The following is a 15770-nucleotide window of genomic DNA, read 5'->3' on the forward strand; positions in this document are numbered from 1 at the left end:
TGGTTGCCTAAAGTTGGTATTGGACTCTCCCTCCACAATGTAACATCTTTTAGTTGTTTCACCTTATTAGGATAACCTATTACTGCTAATGCTGCAATGTTCTACTTGCATGAACTTGGGGCTGCTACATTTGTGACATTGAATTTGGCATGTTGCATGTGACGAGGCCAAACAATTGTTTTGTTGACAAGAACCAAGGATCGATTCAAATCACAGGGTAGGTAAACAAGTAAAACTCAAGCTGTTGTGGCCTTGTTGATTCTATGTTGTGTTGAGAATGTTGTCGAAGAGTTGATCATACTATATCATGTTTGGCATTGTTGTTGTCATTGCATAGATTGCTGCTAGTTTGTACCGTGTTGTTGATGATATTGCATACCTCACTTTTGTGACTCCGATTGATCCAACTGCCTTTTTCTCGTTGTTGAAGATGCCTCCTTGGTCTCACCCAATTTCCGAAAGGTATTTGCCTCAAGTAGTTAGAGCCATTTCTAAAATACCAAGGATAGCAGACCTTTCCCTGAGAACTTTCATATGTGTAGATGCTTTCCTTCACACTATTCGCCATCGAGGTAGACTACTTTTATTAAGGATCGCATCGTGCTCTATAGAATTTGTGGTAACTTGAATTATTGATTAGTTTGAGAAGACATTCTCTCCTCACTATTTGTGTCATACAGAACTCTGAAGGATCATGGAAGGCTCTTCTTGTCGCCAAAGTGGCAAGTCTATTGGAAAATCTCCCATTTCTCCCACTTCATCCTTATTGCGGAAAAGGGTCAAAGCAGAAACTTTACAAGCCTTGCAAGTGCTTCACACATGAATTATTTAACTTTGATAAATCTATGAATTTTGCATGTGAGGTGTCGATGATGTCATTAAATTTTGTATCTAAGCTTTGTTTCATAAATTAGTTGTAGGGGTGTATGCTTATCCATTTTGTTGGTTTGGGTTTCATATCCAAGCGAGGGGTGAGCCTTCCCTACCATAGCAAGGCATAGTACTCCCAAATCCTGTCAACATTATACCTCTAAACATTACCAATGATCCAAGTCCCATTGAAATTGAGCTTAGTGTGCAACCTTACACTCAATTAGATAGGGAGGGTAACAATCTTAGTATTGTTCCATTTGGTCATAATCTTCTCCCACAATTCTTGATTGCTGACATCTCCCACTCAAGTCCACGATTTTGTATTGAGGGCAAGGTATTGAATGTGTATGGTATCTACAAAATTGGGCTTGATCAATCAATATACAATCGCTTCCTAAAATTTGACTTAGTTGATATAGAATGCACGACACTATAACAATGGTGGTTAATGATCCATACATAGAGCTCTATGTTAATAAGCTTCACCCAGGTGAGTTTGTTCTAATCAATAGCCTAGCTATCAAGCAAAAAAACATGGTAGATGGAGGCTTTGCATTGTACTCATTGTGTACATTGATGCCACGACTTTATTGACTCCCGAAGAACCTTTCCCAGTGTCTCTTGCCTTCTCCCCTAGATGCAAGATACATGTATTTCTTGACAATCTAAGTGCACAGTGACCTTCTAGTGGACGACCTCAATTAGCCACTCTTGGTTTTGTTATTTTACAAAATCACAACTCGCCGTCAAGATTTGGTGGACTTGTTGGTTATCTTTTGGTTGTTGATGGCCCTCTTCGATCGGATAGGGTGATTGTAAGATGCCATATAGCTTTCCCTTTTGTTCTTTGCCTTTGCTATTGAGAGAAATCTTTTATGATTGTTGGTTACTCTCTCTAATTTTGTACCCATTTTGAATCCCTTGTAGGTGAGTTTTGTCAACTCTCATAAGAATGAGAATTACTGGAGGAAATGGTTAAAAATAGCCCTGTAATGTGCCTCACAAGGAATATTGGCTCATCCCTCAGTAAATCCAACACTTTGTATGTATGGATATTACAATTTTGGTGCCAGTTCATAGTGCATGGCTCAAGCAGGAGATTGCTAGTGTGTTTGAAGTTCAAACTGAAAACTTGGGCTACAACCGTGAGGTGACATTACATAAGAAAAAATGATGGATTACATACCATTTATCTTATTTTCTAACAAAGTGTGCTTGTGCAAGTTGTTGGAGCCCTTCGCTTTGTGAGTGGTGATAGGATCTGTGGGGATTAAGCAAAAATCAAGTTGGAAAGAAGATATGTAAGCATTAAGAAGTAGTAGCCTGCATAGTTAAATAATATAAATTTGAGCAGCCACAACTATAGAGACTTGTATGGGAGAGAGAGAGAGAGAAAATATGATGAACCTTGAGGAGAGCATGGAGAGCTTCTTTTGGCTGAGGATTTCATAGATCTTCATGAGACATGAAGACAAAATTTTCCTTGCTCTCTCCTGCGCAACCCTGTAGAAAAACCAGAGAAGATCTTACTAGCTAGGTTAAAGGCAGATCTTTGCATACCAAGGCTACCAATCCAATATGCAAGTTCTTGCTTGAAGATGTTATTTCCAGGTATGGATGTGTTGACAGAATTACTGCTGATAGAGGAGAGTTGGATGCAAATGAAGCTCGATGGTTTTTTGCTCGTATGGGCATTAAACTTGCTCTCACTACAACATACAATCCAAAAGTTAATGGGAAAAGTGAAAGAGGACATCCGCCTATTGTTAAAGCTTTAGCGAAGGCATGTCAAGGGCATTTTGATGATTGGCCTAAGCTTTTACCATTTGCTTCGTGGGCTGATCGCACTCCACACAGTTCTGTTACAGGTTTTATGCCGTTTGAGTTGATGTACGGGCAAAAACCCATTATGCCTATAGAGGAAGCAGTTATGACTGGGGCCATAATGCCATGGGAAGAGGGCATGTCTATAGAAGATTTGCTTGCTCTACGTATTTGCCAACTTGAGAGGCGTCAAGATATCGAACAGGCTAAAGAGAAGCTTAAGGAGGCAAGGTTGAAGAATAAAGAAGCATTTGATGGAAAGCACATACTACGACCTCATGCTATCAAAGAAGAAGAATGGGTACTTGTTTATGACAATATCTTGGAGAACCAATATATTGCTATGCAGAAAATGGTTAAACGGTGGTTTGGACCATATATGGTGCTTCATGTTTTTGATAATGCAACATATCAATTATGAGAACTTGATGGCATTGTGCTCAAGGTGCCTAGTTGCAGGAAAATGGATCAAGCTGTTTAAGAAGCGAGAAGGCAAGATTGTTCTTGAAGATCTCAATTTAGATCAACCTCCAGAACATGATGTTGTGTATGCATCATATGATGTGTTTGATGATGTTTTTGATGAACTGATTAAGTGCAATTGGCACAGATCGGAGGCTGTGCAGGTTTAGAGGGGGTGGATGTCGTGCAGCTCTGCTTACATGACAAGAAAATGAGCAAAGGATGTAGATTAGGTTTATTTGAATCTTATATGATTATTCAACAGTAATAAGGGTTTGATAACAAGCCAATTTTAAGCTAAAAGTATGCTAGATGCGGCTTTAACGGGCCAAAAGTTGTCTTGTTAATGCTAACAAAGAGTATGCTTAAAGTGATCATAGTTGGGATTTTATTGATTGGAATTGCAGTACTTTAAGTACTCTACATGCCTGTCTTTGTGGCTCATCAATTGGAGCTACAGATAGGAAGTTATGTCAGTTTGAAGTTTGAGTCAGTACATATCCGTACCAGATTGAGTAGTTGCTGATAAAGGGTAAAAGATGATATGAATGCATAGGCCTGAAATGCTCACTTTGTGGAGAGCATCGGTCTTTTTAGATCAGTGATTGGAGTTCTAGTTGCCAAGATATTGGCCGTTAAAGATTCATCGGGGGCCGGTTCTGTATCAGTCTGGCCCGCTCGGTTAGTATGCCAACTTGACATTTTGGAGCAATAAAATTCACAATGATAATGCCACTTAAGGAGCTGCTGAGTGTAAACGCCGTGCTTAACATAGATTTGGCTGATATGTATACCAAATGCAGTGTCCTTTCGGAGGCACAAAAAGTTCTCGATGAGCTTTCATTTAAAAGGTTCGGAGAATGCCAAACATGGCAGTGGTGGGAAGGCACTAATGTAATGCCTTGTTTAATTTGTAGCCAAATATGGTGCCCAATACGAAAACACATAACGTTCTTGAAGGGATTCCCCTCTGAATTGGCATCATTTGGAATGCATTGGTTGAAGCAAGGCCGTTATGAATACGAAGGGAAGGCCTTTCGTCAAAAGAAATCACCTACACTTGCATCTTGAGGGCATGTGGCACTAACCTAAAGCAAATTTAATGACCGCACACCATAAGTGTCCACCTAAGGTATGTGAAGGGAGAAAAAAATAGAGGAGATGGCGAGGGTAGCAGGCAGTGTGGAGGCGCAGGCAGAGAGAGTGAGGCTCATGCCGGTATGTAGGGAGCTCAAACAAGCGCAAGCTAGAAACAAAAAAGGACCTGCTCGCCATGGTGCCTATGTTTGGCCCCGCTCTCGGTGATTTTTGCGCACCCGCCACTTCAGCTTGTCACATCATCTAGGCCGTGCCCACTAGCGATATCGCTAGTGGTTGGCCAAAAATACAATACGTAGTTACCCATGCAAAGGGGGAGACTCCCAAGGTTGGCTCTATTATAAAGATAATAAGGAGGCCTCATTTGGCTTCTTCTTCTCTCGGGAGGACCATAAGCCTTGAAAACTCTCTAATCCTAAACTCCATAGCCATTAAAATCCTAAGCTTCCATAGCCCATTCTAAGCTAAGCTTCCATAGCCGGGCTAATCCTAAGCTTCCATAGTCCATTCTAAGCTAAGCTTCCATAGCCTACTCTAATCCTAAGCTTCCATATCCCATTATAATCCTAAGGTTCCATAGCCACTCTAATCAAACCTTCCTAAGCTTGCTCTAATCAAACCCTCGTAAGCAAACTTTAATCCAAGCTTCCATAGCCGACTTGAATTGCAAGCTCTCTTGAAGGAGAAAATCCATCAAGCTCCTTCCCAAAAGCTTGGAAATCCATTAAGTCTATATTGTTAAGACCACCTTAATAACGTGATCGAAATGAATCCATAATCCAGGCCGTAATCTCTTTTTCAATCCCAAGCTCATCAGCTTGATCTTTCATGAGCCATAATTAATCATATCCTCTCTCTCTCTCTCTCTCTCGACCTTGAAGCAGCAGAGGAAGAATAGACGAGAGGAATATTAGAAGGCAAGCTTGGCAGGCCAATTAAGGCAGTTTAAACCGATGTAAGGAGCTTAAACTCCATAATTAACATTTAATTTAAGCAACGATACTGTTAATTGTCCACTTTGGGTAATCAAGCTTCAAAATCTTGTTCAAGCTATCAACTTTAAGCTCTGTCTACATTAATTGTGTCTGCTACAACTCTCTTCCTCACACCTCTCACAGCCAGAGGCCCTGCGTCTTCCCGGCTCACCTTTCGAACACAAATCCCTCGACAACAGGTTGAGTCGTGAGTCTCTCTTCAAGCTTAGTGAAGGCTTTTCTCTCCTTTTCAGTCCATACATACTTGACGTTCTTCTTGTGTAATCGTCTTGCTATGGCCAAGAATTTTGCAATAAATCTTCTATAGTATGAGCACATTCCAATAAAACTTCGTAGCTCATGTAGATTCCTTGGTTCAAGCCATTCATTTATCACCTCAAGCTTTTGTGGATCCATACAGATACCGTCCTTTGAGATGATATGACCTAAATATTAAATTGCTTCTAAGAAGAATTCACTCTTTTTGTGATTAATGAATAATTTGTTCTCTTGCAATGCTTGAAACAGTGCTTAGAGATGCTCTTTGTGTTCTTCTATGGACTTAGAGTAGACTATGATATCATCAAAGAAGACTCTTGTGTAAGCCCTATGTACACAAAAAATTCTTTCCATCATTTGATTGAATGTGGTTGGAGCATTTGTCAACTGAAAAGGCATGACAATATATTCATACAAGCCAAAGGTGGTCCTGAAGGCTGTCTTGTGAATATCTTCTGGTACAACTTGTATTTGATGATAGCCACTTTTAAGGTCTATTCTACTAAAGTAAGTAGATCCTTGTAGCTTATCAAACAAGTCCTCAATCCTTGGGACTGGAAATTTGTTCTTCACTATCATCTTATTTAATGCATGATAGTCTATAGACATTCTATATGTACCATCCTTTTTGCGCACTAATAAGACAAGAGAACAAAATGGTGAAGAGCCATTCCTTTTTGCACAAGTTCATTAACTTGTGACATAATCCCCTCTTGTTGAGCTGGTGAGATTCGATACGGAGGCTTGTTAGGAGGAGAGCTTCTTAGTATGAGCTCAATCCTATGGTTGTCATCCCCCCTTTTAGGAGGTAACTCTCCCAGGATTCCATTGATAAAAACATCAACATGTTCATTTAGAAATGAATGGAAATCACTTTCTACTTTTAATGAACCATTAGAAGAGTCAAAATTATTTTTAGGAACATCCTTAACAGATATCATGTAAGCATAAATAGAACCTTTTACTGGTTTGTCAAAGGAGTCATGAAGATGTTGGAGGCTACCATTGTATGGTGGATAACCTCCGAGATTGTCTGAGGTCTTTGTGTATTGATATAGTTTCTCCAATCTTCAGAAAGCCCAACACAGAATTGTTGCTTTTTCTTTGAGAAGTTGATGTGCTTGTATATTGTAGCTTTAAGATGTAGATTCCAAAACCTTTCCACATATGTTTGCATGTTTTCTCCATCATCAAGATTTAGGCTTTGCCATGCCGTAAGCACTTGGTTGGAAACCCCACTAGATAAGAATTGCTTCATGATAGCAACTCTACATGTTTCCCAAGTCTTTGGAGCTTCTTCGTTGGAGCATAGGCTTGCCCACCACTGGTGGGATGATTTTTTGAGATGCATGGAAACATGTTGAAGTTTGGATGACTTCATAAAAATTTCATCTCCAAAAGCCGCATCAAATTGCTGGATAAAGCTTAAAACTTTGTCCACATTGCCAAAAGTTCCATTGAAGGAGAGGAAGGTTATGCTTTTACCTCCTTCCTTGAAAATTCTTAGGCAATATGCTCTCTTCCAAGTAGCATGAGAGCACTGATGGACTCTCCTCTTGTGTGCTTTGGAAGAATTGTGGAGATACTCTCAGAACTAGATGAGCTTGATGATGATGGAGGCCTAGATGGTTTCTTCTTTTTCCATTTGTTCTCAGGCTTCTTCTCACTCTCCCCAAAACGATGAGAAGAATGAGATCTTGAAGATCTTCTCTCCCCAAAGGGAAGTGATGGTGAGGGAATTCTTTGATGTCTCCTCGGATGTACATCTTTATCAAATGACACATGACTATTTCTTTATTCACATGAGATTTCTCTCTTGTGTCTTTGTATTTGTTCTTTCCCTTTGCCTCATGTTGAGGGCTTCTTCCTCTTCTTTAGCAGAGAAGTGCTTCTTCTGCTCATTATAATTTCCTCTTTTTGAAGTCTCTTTACGAGACTTCACAGGAGAATCCTCTTTGGGAGCAGGAACAAAAAGATTTCTTATTTGCAGTTGTGTTTGGACTACATCCTACAAAGGAGGATTTTCCATAGCTTCTTGTAACTTGCGAGCAAGAAATTCAACAGCCCAAAGTTAGTCCCAGCATCATTGTGAAAATCCAAACTGGTGAAGTCAATCACTCTCTCTTCTCCTTGATTATGTTCAAGCATAGTGATGGTACTTTGTGAATCAGAAGTTCCTTGTGAGATATAATTATTTTGTGTGAACAATCATAGCCATTCTCCTTTGTTAGTCAAGAGAAATCTCATTGGATCTTACACACCCTTGGTTTTAACTCTTCATGCTCAATCCTAGAGATGCCTTTTCTTCAAAAATAAAGAGATAACCTAGATATGCTATGATACCAATGTTAGAGTATTGGGGCTAAGGTGCAACAGAAGTTATAGATTAACTAGAGTAATCAATCAATTGTGTAACATTGAGCATATTCAAGCATGACAATTGTAGAGCATGTATTAACTTAGATTCAATCATGCATAACATACATATACTAAAATTGTAAGAAAGAGAGAGAGAGAAAAATTTGACACTAGTTGAGGACCGGACTTTTTGGAGCCAACCCCCCCTCCAAAAGGACTTTGTATTGATAAATTATTCTTCTTCAAAAGAGATTCTAATCAATACAATTGACTAATCGCACTTTTGTCTACGCAAATTGAAGAGATGAAAGCTCTAAAATTTGGTAGAGTCTGCGATTACAAGTTTCACCTGAAATACCTCATTGAACTCAATACCAAGGCCCTAAACACCTCATGGGTGATAGGATCTGTGGGGATTAAGCAAGAATCAAGTTGGAAGAAAGATATGTAAGCATTAAGAAGTAGTAACATGCATAGTTAAATAATATAAATTTCAGCAGCCACCATAGCTATAGAGACTTGCATGGAGAGAGAGAGAGAGAGAGAGAGAAGATGATGAGCCTTTAGGAGAGCATGGAGAGTTTCTTTTGGCTGAGGATTGCATAGAGCTTCATGAGACATAATAACAAAAGTTTCCCTGCTCTCTCCAGTGTAGCCCTACAGAAAAAACATAGAAAACTCTCTCTTGCGATCTTCCAATGGAAAACCTATGAACTACAAAGCTGTTCATCTCACTATTTTTGATAAGCCTAGTGGGCCCTTTTTACAATATTCCAAAAATACTCACCCTAGGTTTTGAAAAAGCAGTTTTCTTTATTTAGAGCCACTCCTCTCACTTTATCTTTTGCATGGGAGACTTGTGGACCACATCCCTTATCTCCATATAGCTTTAGATTGACAAGTGTGGCTAATAACACGTTGGTGCAGCCAAAGTTGGTCCGCACTATAAAGTGTGCTATGTAGTGCAAAGGGTGCTAGCAGGTGCATGGTAGAGGGCTAAAGCCAGTGTGGGAGACCTCAACAGGACAGTGGCAACGAAAATGCGTGCTTAAAGTTTTATTTTAGGCCGGGGGGGCCTCCAAAGTGAGATAATGATGACGACAAGTCAAGGTGTTCAAAATGCGAGAAATGTGGTATTCAAGATGTTCTAGAAACTCGTCCAGACAGCTCGCCAAACAGAGTCCCGGTGTGAAAGATATGCTAGTCCGAAGTTAGGAGGCTTTGCAGATCCCGAACGGGTAGGGCAAATGCAGATAGATGGCCATAGCTAGGATCAGTGGGTAGGAGTGAGGTGCTCAAGCATTCCGGTCTTCCGGATTGTCGATCGGGTCTTGAATGGGCAAGTTATGTCCTATGGAATATTTGCCGGGGGTCGGGTATGTGCTCACCGCGCCATGTTGGTAGGCATGTTGAGGACGAGAGGTTTTTTGAGCTCGCCAAGATTTTGAAAAATTGCATGAAATGTGGGGAGTCAGCCAAAATTTGCAGATGGCCGATCGGAGTCAGGGGCATTGAGGTACGCCCAATTCAAGTGAGCAGACGATCTCGCGACGGACATAAATTATATGTTTTGTCTACTTTTGCAACTTGATGTACGGAGGTGTGAAGTGATTGAAATGTGGCAAAGTCTTTGAGGTTTAGTGCCGGAAAGGGTGTGACTTGATAAGAGGGGAATTTCGCCAACTTGAGCACACAAAGCACCGGTAGCATGGAAAGCTTGCATTAAAACCCTTCCTTGGTTACAAGTTCCAAAGGCAATAACAAATGAGGATGCAATTTGAAAACCGGAAAGATAAGGTGAGTTCCACAAGCAAAAAGGAAAAAGGGGCATTTTGTAATGACTTGTGAGCTTATGGGAGCAATAGCGCCCGAGAGGACTTTTTTTAGAAAGTAGGAAAAAGAGGAGGTGAAGTGAAAAAGAGGAAGGGCAACCGTTTTCAAAAAAAAGAGAAAGGAGTTTTTTTCTTTGGCTTAGGGGCGAGAAAGGAGAATGGAGGAAGGAAAAAAAGAAAACAAGCTTCGTGCGCTCGCGATCGATGGTCGAGGTCGGCACACGGTTTGTCCGTGAAGCAGCTCAAAAGAGTGAGGACTTTGCAAAGGAAAGGGCCAACGAAGGCTACCAAGAGGAAGAGGACTTTGCAAAGGAAAGGGTCAACGAAGGCTATCAAGAGGAAGCGACCCGTGCAAGTGATGGTCGAAGCAACGTGCAGGAAGTCATCGAAGCAGGTGTAGAGCGCCACATAGCAGCTTGAGAAGGAGAGAAAAAATAAGAAGAATCACCAAGGTGCCTCTTCGTGTGGGCGAATGTGGAAAGGCGAGAGCAGTTGAAGAACTTATCACAAAAGAGGTGTTCGGCGAGCAGCGAAGATACGTTTTGGGAGCCTCCTGCAAAGAACGTTGTGCCGGTGTAGTGAAAGGGTTTTTTTCCGGGAATAGCCATGGCCATGGGGTGCTGAAGGTTGTAATCAGTTGTTCTTGAAGCAAGATCAAACCCACTTTTCCCCTATCAAGTGTTAATTTCCCCTTCCCCTTTTGTTTTTCTCTGGCTCTCGTTCGTGTCGTGTGGTGTCGGCAGTGCGGAAGTGTGTGCCCCCCCGAACTGACGACGTAGGTGTGTGCACAGAGAGAGTGAGTAAGAGGAGTCACATGGGTTGAGAGGGTCGAGATCAGTCGCAGTGGTGTGTGCATGTGGGTGGGTGATCTTGTTGGCGGTAGGTGCATCAGGTAGAGTGCAGACGAGACCCTACTAGTGAAACTTGTTTCTTTTGAAGGTGTTTTTGAGAGGACAAGGGTGATGTGAATACCCTGAGCTATATAGGGACAGTTGTTTGTGTGTCGGGTGTGTTTTCCATTCCCCGTCTCCATCTTCTGGTGCCCCCACGGAGGAGCACACTGATTGCTCCCAGTTAGGTGAAGAGAAGCAGTTTTTGGTGTTGGTCGACATGGCGTCTCGAAGCTATGGGCCAATTTTTACAGGTGAAGAAAATCGTGATGAGTGGGTTGCAGACTTTGAGCTGTATATGTTGTCGTTGCGTATGCCGAATGAAGACAACAAGATGCAGACATTTCCTTTGGTGATGCGCGGGAAGGCAAAGATATGGTACGAAGCTTTGGAAGGTGAGCCAAGGCATGCTTGGCCGGCTCTGCGGGCACGTTTCCTACACGATTTCCGCAAAGAGGCGTCCCCAGTGGAGATGGATGCCAAACTGAAGGCACTCAAACAGGATGTAAGTGAAGAGTCCAATTTGTTTTTGGATCGTTTTGAAGTGTGCTGGGCAGAGTTAGCGAGTGCCATGCAATTGGCCAATGGTGACTACTTCAAGCTTGATAAATTCATGGCATGCCTGCATCCTAAAGTGAGGGAGAAAGTGGATTTTGAGAGCCCAGAAAACTATAATGGTGCGATGGCCATCGCAAAGGCAAAAAGCAGGAAAATCAAAAAGAAGATTGAACAGGGTGTGTCGGGTTATGAAGCAGTGGTCCAACCTCACGGTGGTAAGAGGGATGTTGTTCATGATGAGAACCATGCAAACCGAGGTGTAGCTGTTGTGCCACAAAATTGGGTGCGAATTGTGCAGGATTTGTCTGAGCAAATGCAGGAATTGCGGCTAAGCGTGATGGATAGAGGTCAACCCAGAGGAGCAAGGGGCAGGGCAAGGCCACTGCCTGGCCGGTGTTACAATTGCGGTGAAGAAGGACACTATGCACCCGATTGCCCTCATCCGCTAAGAGAAAGAGGTGGTATTTATCCATTGTTTGGCAGAGGTAGAGGCCAAGCATAGCTCAATGGCCCGAGGGAGCAGGTTGTCGAGAATCAAGTACAACCAGCTCCTCAGAAGGGTGGTGAAGTCCCTAGGGTGAATATCATTGGAGTGGATAAGCAGGATGTTGAAGTTTTGGCCAACAAAAGAGCAAGGATGGAAAGGGAGATAGAAACCGAGCAGGAGACGAGGGCCCATAAAGGTAAAGAGAAAGTGTACGAAGGCAAGGAGCAGCCGGAAACTAGCAAGAAGAGGAGATGTCGCAAAATCAAGCAAGCAGACTTTCAGCTAGGGCGCGGCTACCCCGAATACGACTTGGTAAGCGACGTTCAAAATCAAAAGGCTAACATAACCTTTGGTCAGTTGTTGGCTTTAAATCCCAAGCTACAGAGGCAGTGGTCTACAAGTGTCAGCACGAGGCTGCCAAAGCCTAAGGGAAATGTGCATACAATAGGAAACATGGCATTGAGAGTGGGTAGCCCGATGGATGTCCTTCCTCTAGTGGATGCGGTCATTGAAAAGAGGATGCAGGTTCAGGCCTATATAGACGGTGGAGCATAGGTTTGCGTCATGACGGAAGCTGCTATGAAAGAAACAAGTGTCAAAGCAGTAGCTAAATCAAATGTACGCATGAGGATGGCTAACCATACCAAAGCGAGGTGTTTGGGCGTGGCTCAAGACGTCAGAGTGAAAGTGATGGGCATTGAGTGCCTAATCAATTTCTTTGTGATGAAAGCGGGTGATAATGCTTATCCAATTATCTTGGGTAGGCCATGGCTACTTGCAATAGGGGCTAAGTAGGATTGGGGGAGCAGGGTGTTCACCTTGCATGACAAGGAGAGAGGGAGACAGGTGGTGCTTGATTTGAAGACCAAAGAGAGCCGTTTTCACCCTGTGGCAGAAAAAGACAAAGATGATACGACAAGCTATGAGTATGAGACCGAGACAGCCTATGATGAGGGCTACACAGATACTGAGGAAGAGGAAAGCGAGGATGATATGCTAAAGATAGATGCCGACTTGTTTGGGGTCACTATTGAAGGCTCCCATGAAAAAGGGGAGGTGCATCCATAGGTTCATGGCATAGGTGTGGAGGAGGTAACTGCTATGCTAAGCGAAGATTTGACCAAGAAAGAGAGAGAAGGCTATGTTGAGTTGTGTGCCTCTATTTCGAATTTATTTGCGATGAAGTACGAGGATCTACGAGGAGCAAAGGGTGTTGAGCACAAGATAGTTCTTAAAGAAGGGTGCAAACCAAAGGCGCAAAAGCTAAGGAGGTTAGGGGAGATTCAGAAGGAGGCTCTTTGGCAGGAGATTAACCAATTGTTAGAGGCAGGTATCATATACCCCGTGAAGGAGTCGGAGTGGGTTTCTCCAGTGGTTATCACCCCTAAGAAGAATGGAAAATGGCGGGTGTGCGTCGATTACAAGCCATTGAATGCGGCGACCAAGAGAAACCACTACCCGATGCCGTCCCAAGATGAAATCTTAAATCAGGTGGCAGGTCATGGGAGGTACTCTATTATGGATGGATTTTCAGCGTACTTTCAAATAGGGATTGCTCTTGAAGACCAGCTGAAGACGACTTTTATCTCTCCATAGGGGTGCTTTGCCTATCGCTCGCAGGATGCCGTTTGGTTTAGTGAATGCCTACGCCACCTTCCAAGACTGGATGAATAGGGTGTTTGGTCCCTACTTGGGCAGATTCATTAGGGTTTTCATGGATGACATTAGGTGCTATAGCTCAAGGGTGGATCATTTGTCAAAGCTTCGGCTATGTTTTCAAAGGCTGGACGAAGAAGGAGGTCAATTAAACCCTAAGAAGTGCAAGCTAGCACAACCTCGATCGCAATTGCTAGGTCATGTGGTGTCATAGAATGGAATTGAGGGGGATCCATAAAAGGTCAAGGTGCTAATCTTGATGGATCCTCTCGCTAATGTGCAAGGCTTGGCGTCCTTTGTACATAAGCTAAAGTACTTGTCGCATTTTTTTTGGATGCTGTCACAGTATGTGTATCCTCTCCAAAAAAGAGCTCAGCAGGTGCATGGCTTTGAATGGGATGAAGATGCTCAAGAAGATTTTGACAGAGTGAAAGAAATTTTGTGTCAGCTGCCAGCTGTATGCCCTCCAATCCAAGAGGATGATTTCTATGTGTCAATGACGGTAGGTACCGTGGCTATTGGGGCGGTGTTACTACAGAAGGTAGGAAGGAGCTATAAGCCTATCTACTTTGAAAGTAGGGTGATAAATCCTGGAGAGGTGACTTACACTGAAGCGGATTAGTGGGTCATGGCATTAGTTTTTGCTTGTAGAAAGTTCAAAGTGCACCTCATTGTGCGTAAGTTTTATGTGTTGATGGCTAACAATCTGTTGCCTGAAGTGGTGTTACACTTAAGGCCAAGGAAGCGGATCATGAAGTGGGTGATAGAGTTGCAGGAATTTGAGTTCAAGTTCAAGATTGACCGTACAAGTCGGTCCCATTTGGCGGACATTTTGGTCAGCAAGGCCGTAGATTTGCCAATTTATCCAAGAGTGGTGCGAGATGAAGCCAAAGAGGAGCCCGGCCTGATGGGAGCTTTTACCATGTGGTTTGATGGTGCATTAGAAAGCTGGGGGAGGCGTGGTGATACACGATCCACACGGCAAGGTAATCTTCTCAAAAGCCTATGATTTGGAGGATGTTCATACCAACAATGAAGCAGAATATCTCGCCCTCCATCTAGGTTTGAAACAATGCGTCGAGTTCGGCATTTCCAGGTTGGTGGTCAAAGGTGATGCGTTATTGGTCATCAAGCAACTATTAGGCCAATGGCAGGTAAAACGAGATTCCTTAAAGCATTGGTCCTTTGCCATCAAAAAGTTGTTGAAGTTCTTTAGAGAAATCCAGTTCAAGCATGTGAAGAGAGAGCACAACCAAGAGGCAGACCAGATAGCAAGCAGTAAGGTGCAGGTACATGTTGGAGGTATGTATGTGGCCCCGGCCACATACACAGGTAGGGAGTCATTGAAAGAGGTGGAAAATTTCTTGGGTACAGGGCAGTGTCCTCAAGGTTTGTCTAAACTGCAAAGGAGGAGGATAGTTCAGAAAGCTCACAAATTTACACTAATAGGTGAAGACCTAATGACTTACGATAGAGACGGGGTGCTGAGAAGAGTGCTCTATAAAGAAGAGATTAACTTGGTACTGGAGCAATGCCATGAGGAGAGTGGACACCAGGGGAAAGGTCAAGTACTATTTCAAGTGTTAAGAGCGGGGTTTTGGTGGCCTTCAGTAGTGAAGGATGTGCACTATTGGTGCAAGACCTGCCATGAATGCCAGACTATAGGAGAGAGGCATTTGACAGCTGAGTCACAGGGGGCCATTGTTGCTCAGAATGCTTTTGAGAAGTGGGGTTTGGATGCCATCGGTCCACTCCCTAAGTCTACAAGTGGCAAGAAGTATGTTGTGGTAGCCATCGACTACCTCACTAGGTGGGTTGAGGCCAAAGCTATGAAGGAGGTAACTGCACAGGTTGTGGCCCACTTTGTTTTCGATAACATTTGTTGCCGTTTTGGAGTGCCGTGGGTACTCATATCTGATAGAGGGCAAGGATTCAAAACCAATCTTATGCAGGCATTGGTGGAAAAACTAAAGATTCAGCATTGGTTTTCCTCGCCTTATCATCCCCAATGCAATGGTCTTGTGGAGAGTGCCAATGGACAAATCATCAAAATGCTCACGAAGTATGTATATAAGCAGGAGACAGAATGGGAGATCAATCTAGAGAAGTGTCTATGGGCCTACATAACATCCTATAAAGTGGCGACCAACTTTACTCCATTTGAGTTGGTTTATGGTAAGGAGGCAGTGTTACCAGTGCATGCACAGTTGGGTGCTTTGAAAGGTATGTGGCACATCAATGCCACTCCACAAGTTGTATTACAAGATAGGATTGTCGGCCTTGAGGTATTGCAAATGGATAGAGAGATAGCAGCAGACTACTACGTGAAGCAGCGGGAAAGGAGAATGGCCAAAGTCAATGAGAGTCTGCCAAAGAAAAAAATAGAAGAAGGGGACCTAGTAATGAATTATGAGAGCTACTTGGACTTCACCTTCTAGAAGAAGTTCAAACAAAAATGGACGGATCCGTACAAAGTGCA

The sequence above is a fragment of the Adiantum capillus-veneris genome, chromosome 24, assembly GCF_014529385.1.
Source record: "Adiantum capillus-veneris isolate H3 chromosome 24, ASM1452938v2, whole genome shotgun sequence".
NCBI lineage: Eukaryota > Viridiplantae > Streptophyta > Polypodiopsida > Polypodiales > Pteridaceae > Adiantum > Adiantum capillus-veneris.